The sequence below is a fragment of the Saccostrea echinata genome, unplaced genomic scaffold, assembly GCF_033153115.1.
Source record: "Saccostrea echinata isolate AGI-Se365-2 ecotype Australia unplaced genomic scaffold, CSIRO_AGI_Sech_v1 ptg000023l, whole genome shotgun sequence".
Lineage (NCBI taxonomy): Eukaryota > Metazoa > Mollusca > Bivalvia > Ostreida > Ostreidae > Saccostrea > Saccostrea echinata.
The window spans coordinates 110863-120094 of record NW_026889772.1 but is presented as its reverse complement, the minus strand read 5'-3'; positions in this window follow the sequence as shown (position 1 = coordinate 120094).

Below are 9232 nucleotides of genomic sequence, written 5' to 3'. Positions count from 1 at the left end.
TGTATTTTAGAGGAACTTGGATTTAATTCTACAAGTGGTAATCCAACTTATACTCATAGTTCCCTTTCTAAAGAAGAAATTCTTCAAAATCATATATGTCAGTTTTGAATATTTTTAATATTGCAAACAACCATAATGAATTTGAATTACCATATCTATATTGGATTCCGAAACTTCATAAAAATCCTTACAAACAAAGATATATAACGGGTTCCAGTAAATGTTCTACCAAGCCTCTTTCTTTACTCCTCACAAAGATATTAACAGTAGTGAAGGAGAAACTTCAAGAGTACTGTGCAACAATATATTCGAGAAGTGATGTAAATCAGATGTGGATACTTAAAAATTCTAAGGAACTATGAAAATTTGAAATCACAAGAATTTACCAAAATCATCAGCTTAAAAACTTAAGACTTTTGAACTTTATACACAATCATTCCCCACGATAAATTAAGCTGTATGCTTTCGAATATAAGTCAATGATTGAGACAATGTATTTTGTCGAAGAGAATTAATATTCTCTATGTTGCGAGCTTAAAGCTATTAGCTCGTCTTATTTTGTTGTACAAGATGGAATTCCCATGGGTACCAATTGCGCCCCGTTATAAGCAGACCTTTTTTATATTCATATGAAGCAGAATTTGTCCAAAATCGTATACATGAAAAGAAGCGAACACTTATGGAGGGTAATCGTGTTAAAAAATCCAAACTTGTAAGTTTGTAAATCCAAACTTTTAATTGTATCAGTTTCATAGTCTATATATGTAAGTAGGTAATTCCGACATCCTAGCATGTAGTTCCGAACATACAACTGTTGACTTTGAGTTTATACTATGAATGTGTGTATTTTTGATGTTGTAAACTTTGTTTTCCGGAATTTATATTTCCGCGCCCTGAATAAAACACGAAGACAATTGACAAGTTTACAGATGTAAAGTCTACATGATTGTCGGTTGTCGTACAATTTATCATTGAGTCAAATACTGACTGACGTTTTTCATACTTACATGTAGTGTTAGGCCATTATTTACACACTGAATTGTCGACGGATTTTTCCGTTATTTCCCGGTCATGACAAGGAGCACACGGCGGGTGTGACCGGTCGGCAGGGAATGCTCATTCCTCCATGGCACCTGATCCCACCTCTGATGTTTTGGAAGTCCGTGTTTGCTCTGCCTCTATTTTGTAATGTTTAATGGACTTTTGAGTTTGAATACTGTTCGTTATCTCCATATATTTCATTTAGAAAGTGCGGGTATAAAAAATGAATTTTATTTAGTATGCGATTGTTTCCTAGTGTACAGTCTCATAAATCCAATATGGAAGTGCAAATTATAGAGATTTTAAATGTCATAAGATTTGATCAAATTCGCTGTGCAAATGCTTCAATATTTTGTGTGACTACCAAGCGCTGATACAACAGCATGACAATGCCTCAGAGAACTCCGAATAAGAGTTCTAATCATTTGCAATGGGATCTTGCTCAGTTCTTCACAGAGAGCATTTTCTAATTCCTGTACATTTGTTGGAGGCACATCAGTCGTACACATCGCTGAAGGACATCCCAAGTTTGTTCTACTGGGTTTAAGTGTGGCAAACATGAAGGTCATTGCATTTGTTCAATTGTTTCATTAGAAATATATTGTTCAACAACTCGAGCCGTGTTTGGTATTGCGTTATTATCCATGAGATCAAAATCTTGACCAATACTAGTAGCAGCTGTATAAGGACAAACAATGTTGTGAAAAATCTCATCCTGTATATAAGACCAGTTTACGGACCATTCCGAATGAAATACTGTTCCGTAATCTATCGGAACATAACCCACTCCAAACCATGACAGAAAGCGGTTATGCTTAGCAACACAATAGTTATGGTACTGTTAATTCTTTTGGCGCCGCACACAGAGACGACCATCATGGAAGCCCACACAAATCTTGGATTCATCTGTGAACAAAATCGGTCTCGTTATTGCCAATGCTCATGGTTATTGCTAACTCAAGACAAGCATTGCGAGGTATTACAGTCAAACATGGACGGATATGCTGTCTTGTAAACATGCAAATTTGCTGCAGGTATCCTATTTCTTAACGTCTGAGTGGGTTTTTGCAACCCATGAACATTCTTATACTTCCTATTCAAGATTTCGGCAGACATGAACCGATGCGTTTTGGCAAGAGCAAATTTCACACTGCTGACGGGCTGTCGTACTTTTTGGCCTGTCACTAAAGTCTTTGTTGCAACACCTCCCCCCTCCTGTGTTCTGGGACCTTTCCTTTTACCTCCTTGATACGCTTTGACTGACGTTTAACTGTCGAACCAGTTGTCGTTGAGCATACCCAATTGCAACATGCCTTTGGCACAACCGTTGTGTACATCCATATGTCGCCTCTGCGGTATGTTGTCAATAATTAAGGTCAGCAATTGTCAAATTTCAAAGTCTAAAGTAATTTTTAGCTCACCTGAACTGAAAGTTCAAGTTAACTTTTCGGATCACCAGTTGTCCGTCGTCCGTCCGTCTGTAAACTTTTCACATTTCCAACTTCTTCTCAAGAACCACTGGACCAGTTTTAGCCAAACTTGGTACAAAGCATCCTTTGGTGAGGGGGAGTTTAAATTGTAAATATGAAGGACCAAGTCCCCTTCAAAGGGGAGATAATCAAGTAAAGACAAAACTTGTGTGGGGTGATTAAAGAATCTTCTTCTCAAGAACCACTGGGCCAGAAAAGCTGAAAGTTATGTGGAAGCATTCTGGGGTAGTGTAAATTCTAAATTGTTCAAATCATGACCCCCGGGGATAGGACTGGGCCACAATAGGGAATCCAAGTTTTACATTGAAATATGTAGTAAAAATCTTTAAAAATCTTCTCAAAACCACTGGGCCAGAAAAGCTGAAACTTATGTGGAAGCATCCTGGGGTAGTGTAGATTCTAATTGTTCAAATCATGACCCCTGGGGGTAGGGCGGGGCCACAATAAGTACTACAGGGGTGGGGGGATCAGGTAAAAAACAGCTGGGCAAAGTTACTCAGGTGAGCGTTGTGGCCCATGGGCCTCTTATTGAAAATTATAGTGTTACAAAAAATTTCTTTACCTTGACCTTTGACAGCTGTTTCTCATTTTGGGAGGGGGATATTGTAAATGTAAACTCGGTAATCGAACTTGTGCTAATAAAAAGCAGAATGTACGACAGCCAAATAAATATTATTCTTAAAACAAAACTCTTGTATATATATAAAAAAGACTTAATTCCATGACCCTTTCTTTTTTGTTGAGTATAAATTATTTTTTTTATTTTTATTGATCAACTACAGTATTTACAGTTATTTTAAAATTATCATAACTGAATAAACAAAAGAAACTAACTTCTCTCTGTTTACTCATAAGATCAATGGTACCCTGCTCAGAACCAGAACACGTGATTCATTGGACCAGTTTCAGAATTTTGGAAAGGTCACCCTTCCTTGTTTCTTTTCTTAACCATGCACTTAGTTTATCAGCTTAATACACAGGAACAGAGAAGAAGATTTTCAAAGAATTGAAGCAATTTAACTATACATGTATGACCAATATAGCCCCACCCTAACAAAATGACCATGACCAAGAGGCCTTAATTCAAAATTTTGGAAGAGGCACACTTGCTTATCATTTCTGTGTATTTAGTTTGTCTCCTTAATATACAGCTGAGAGAAGAAGACTTTAAAGAATATTACTTTACCTATATGATCAACATGTATAAAGCCCAACTCTTACATCAATACTCCAAATCTAAGGACCATGAATTTCACAGTTTGCTTTTGAGGTATCATTGCTTATTGGAATTCATAAAAAAAGCAAGCATGTAACGAATAAGTTGATTATACAAGGATATAAAGAATCTCGTTTATACACAATATTTTGCAAATTCTATGGTTGAAACAATGGCTATGATTGCAACTACAATCTCTCGTTAAGTCCACTTTTACACTGAATTGTCTACTGAATTCTCCAGTCTCCCAATAATGACAAAGAGCAAACAACGGATTTGAACGGACGACAGGGGATGCTCACTCATTTAAGGTACCTGTTCCCTCCTCTGTTTTCAGAGGTCCTTGTGGCTCTGCTAACAATTTTGTATTGTTTGCTTTGACTGTTCGTAATTCTCATATCTTATAAAGGCTAAAAGTCTGACAGCTTGATGTCTAGGAGTAAATAAGACTTTTAAAAGTTACATTAAATTTGATAGTTTGAACCCCACCCCTCAGGTTCCAACAAATTTGATGTCGATATCGACAATATAACATCGATATTGTAATGCTATCGATCCTGATCATTACTATGGAATTAGAAATACTGGATAAATATTAAACTTAGTTTTATTTCGACACCGTTGATATCGACAATATCATCGATATCGATACAGATCTGTACAGTTTATTTCCAAATTGAGGAAGAAACATTTATAGAACGTCGCAAGTATGATGTCGATGTGCATTCATTATTTGGCATAACTATCTAAATAAATAAGGATGACAAATAAAGGGCAAGGGGTTGTTTTTTCAGGAGGTTGGTTTTGGTTTTTGGTAAGGTTTTGGGTAAGGGTGAACGTTGGTAAAAATATTATGGTTTGCGGAATCATAATTCAATATCGGTACGATTTCGACATTAGGGCAAACTTAATAATCAGAAAGAACGTACTCATAACTGTAGCATAAAGAAATGCATCCACAAGAATGATGTCGAAAATGATTTGATATCCATACGATATCGTCGATATCGACAATTAGTAAGTACAATCTTCCTAAATTTAAAGTATTTAACCATACATACACAATGGCAAGGACAGGAGTTTGAAATGCTTGAGCAAACATGAATCGACATCGAAATGATATCGACGATATCGACACTACAGGAGGAACTTCAGAAAATGATAGCATTCAGGTAACATAACATTGAGGGAGGTAACCAACATCCATTGAATAATCATGATTGAAAATCAATGCGATATCGTGGATACGTACAGTAAGAAAAGCTTTGTAAATATTGAATATTGTAACAGACGAACAAGAAAAAAGAAATATTGTAGCAAACTATGAAAAAATAATCTGTCGATATCGTAACTACATCTTGTCTTGGACATACCTGGGCTCCAAAGAGCCAGGAACATGAAATTCACAACTTTCCTCTCCTTTTATCACACATGCTATATACCAAAATTGATTAAAATATATATAAAGGTCACATAGAAAAAGCTGAATATGTTTAAATATAACATACGACTGACGACAAATGACAACAAACGAAACATACAGCAATAAGTCACCTGAGTAAATGAACAACCTCATCTCCAAATGTAATGTTAAAATGTGACATGGTTCGGATGAGATAATTGCCTCAAAGACTCTCTTAAAACATAATAAGGCGCACTTCCTATGATCCCTTTCCTTTGCCTAGTATTGGTTTGTTACATTATTCAAAGATGGCGGAGAAAAAAAAACCGCTTGAAACAACCCACTTGGTGGAACCCCTACAATTCCGACTTAAAGGCGAAAATGATAAGTCCCTCCCCCCCCCCCCCATTCTGCCACAAAAATACTTTCATGCACACTTCAAAGATAAGGGGGTAATAGACGAATCTTAAATTTCCTTGAAAAATGAACAAGAAAAAAAAAAAAAGTTTCTCTCAGAATATTGGCAATGTCCAGTCTTAAAGATCCTCAAAAAACTGAAAAGGAATACTTCCTATGATCCCTTATCCTTCCCTTGTGTTGGTTTGTTATGGTGTTCAAATGTTGCGAAAAATAAATACTTCAGAAAGGGATTTCAACCAAAGCACAACTAGGTGGTTCCCATAAAGTCTTAATCTGAGATCGGCAAATGATAGCTCGATACGCCACCTACCATGCCCTACTAACGGTATGATGCATATCCACTTCCAAAAAAGGCTCATAACAACTGATCTGTATCCGTGTTTCAATATTCAATGTAAATAAACGACAAAGTTGAACTGGCCCCCATCAGGACCGAGAGAACCCGATAAAATTTTTCAATGATCCTCAACCAGTATTAGTTTCTTCCATGCACCTAAGGTGTTTTGAAAATAAAAGTTTGAAATAGCCCCCCCCCCTTGGCACCACTTGGTGGTACCACTACAGCCCCATTCTGATAGCGGGAAATGATAGTCCTAGGGGCCCTCTACCTTGCCCCAGTAATGATTTGAAGCACACTTCAAAGATAAGGGGTATAATAGCGGACCTTTTACCGTATATTAAAACATAAAGTGAAAAACAACAAAGTTCAGGTTAGCTAACTGGCCCCTTCCTTTCTCAGGGACCCTTCAAAAACCAGGCAAGTGGTTCTCTCTTAGGTCCTTAACCTTTGACTAGTGTTACTTTGTCCTAGTAGCCAAAAATGCTTTCAAAATGAATGCTTGAAATACGTCCCCCACCCATGGCACCACTTGGAAATGATAGTCCTAGGGGCCCTCTACCTTGCCCCAGTAATGATTTGAAGCACACTTCAAAGATAAGGGATATAATAGCTGACATTTAAACTGTATATTAAAAACACAAATTGAAAAACAACAAAGTTCAGGTTAGCTTACTGACCCTTTCTCTTCCCAGGGACCCTTTAAAAACCAGGCAAGTGGTTCTCCCTAAGGTCCTTAACCTTTCACTAGTGTTACTTCGTTCTAGTAGCCAAAGATGCTTTCAAAATGAATGCTTGAAATATGTCCCCCACCCATGGCACCACTTGGTGGTACCACTACAGCCCCAATTCTGATAGCGGGAAATGATAGTCCTAGGGGCCCTCTACCTTGCCCCAGTAATAATTTGAAGCACACTTCAAAGATAAGGGATATAATAGCTGACATTTAAACTGTATATTAAAAACACAAAGTGAAAAACAACAAAGTTCAGGTTAGCTAACTGGCCTCTTCCTTTCTCAGGGACCCTTCAAAAACCAGGCAAGTGGTTCTCCCTAAGGTCCTTAACCTTTCATTAGTGTTACTTTGTTCTAGTAGCCAAAGATGCTTTCAAAATGAATGCTTGAAATACGTCCCCCACCCATGGCACCACTTGGTGGTACCACTACAGCCCCATTCTGATAGGGGGAAATGATAGTCCTAGGGGCCCTCTACCTTGCCCCAGTAATGATTTGAAGCACACTTCAAAGATAAGGGGTATAACATCTGACTTTTAATCCATATATCAATAGACAAAGTGAAATACAACGAAGTTCAGGTTACCTAACTGGCCTTTTCTAGTCATTGAAACCTGTCAAAAAGTTGACAAGGGATACTCCCTTATTATGGCCCTTAACTTTTTTCCAGTTTAGTGTTAGTTTCTTTTAGTTGTCAATGATAGTTGAAAATTAAAGCTTGAAATATGTTCCCCACCGTTGGCACCACTTGGTGGTGCCACTACAGCCTCATACCGATTGCGGGAAATGATAGTCCTAGAAATCTTCTATCTTGCCACAGTAATGATTTAAAACACACTTATAAGATAAGAGGTATAATAGCTGCTTGAAATATGTAACCCGCCCTTGGCACCACTTGGTGGTACCACTTCAGCCTAATTTTCATGGCCGTATATAATAGCCCTGTGGATCCTTTACCTTGTGCCAGTAATTGTTCGAAGCACATTTCAAGGATCATAACTTAAAATAGATTAAATTACCTTCAAACCCTTATCAATGTAAATATTAGGAGTAAGCAAATTTCAGGTTAGCCTTTTGGCACCGTCATATTCCTGAGACCCGTAAAAGAGCTTAAAAGGGATTCTCCCGGAAGTCCTTAATCTATTTCCAATGTTGGTTTGTTCTTAAGCGGTCAAAGATGGTGACATTTTCTTTTCTTTTTTGTTTGTTTGTTTTGAAACCGCATAATTTTCCTTATGCAGGTGAGCTTAACTGCCTCCAAGTGTTTGAATTATTAAATAATTAAGTGTTGCATTAATTATCTAATTATTAATTATCAATTGTCGAAAATGAGGCATGAAATAGTATTGCGTCAGAGTACTCTCAGTCCTGTGATGAATTTCCTTATTGGCTGCTAGCTTCTACGGGCTTAATGGCTGCTGTTATTGGCTGCTAGCTTCAGTCTAGTGTCGAGAACGACGGAAAACAGACCAGTCTATAAATAGAGGCCGTCATCACTGACCAGGGAGTGTGCATGAAGAAGCGCGCCCTCTAGTAAGAGAGTACATGTAATATGAATTTCTTTAAAAAGAATCATCTAACTATTTTTTCCTCAGAATTATCAGTGGCAGATCCAGGAATTTCATAACGGGAGGGCGCAGTAGAAGGCAGGGGGTCTGGGGAGCTGTATTGAAACCCCAGTGGGTCCAGGGCAAAGCCCTGATGGGGGTTCGGGGGCGAAGCCCCCGGAAGCTGTCGAATTCTTACAAATAAGAGGTGTTTTTTCCTAACGGGGGGGGGGGGGGGGCACGCTCGGCGCGCCGATGCTGGATCTGCCTTTGATTATAATCTACGCTAGCGCATTTGCAGTTTCATCCCAAGGTAACTAGTCAGCCCGTGGGCTAACTAATAAATGACCAAATAGTGGCATATCTTAGATATTCGTTAATCTGTAGTATTTGGTTATGACATTTAAGAAAGTCAATTGTACATCTTGTGTAATGAAGTATCGCAACTATGTCGCTCCTTGATGACGGAAACATTTAGCACCTCTCTTGCATATACGTTCCATAGATATTGATTGATTAGTCAGACAAGCTTTTTGAAAAGCTATTACTTGTATCTCATTTAATTGTTCTACTATTACCAGTGCTCCTATTTTACATAATTCATGTATATATATATATATATATCTATGACTCTTCTTACTTTTTTGTATTCATTTCTTCTCCTCCTGTCAGGCGATATTGAAGTGAATCCAGGACCTACCTTAACACCAACTGTCACATGTTCAATATCTACATGTAATTCATCAACAATTACTTCAAACAACATATCATTCGACCCACATAGATTTACTTTCGCTCATTTTAATGTCCAAAGTCTAACTCGCAAGATCCATATACTTAAAGCAGAACTTCACAACCACATCATCCTTTCATTCACTGAAACATGGCTTCACGAAGATAACATTACCTCGGATATCGATATACATAACTTCCAGACTCCATTTTGTCGTTGTCGCAAGACGAAAACGGGTGGGGACGTGGCAGTATATGTCAAGGATAATATTTTCGCAAAACACAGAATTGACCTTGAACCAACCACGATTG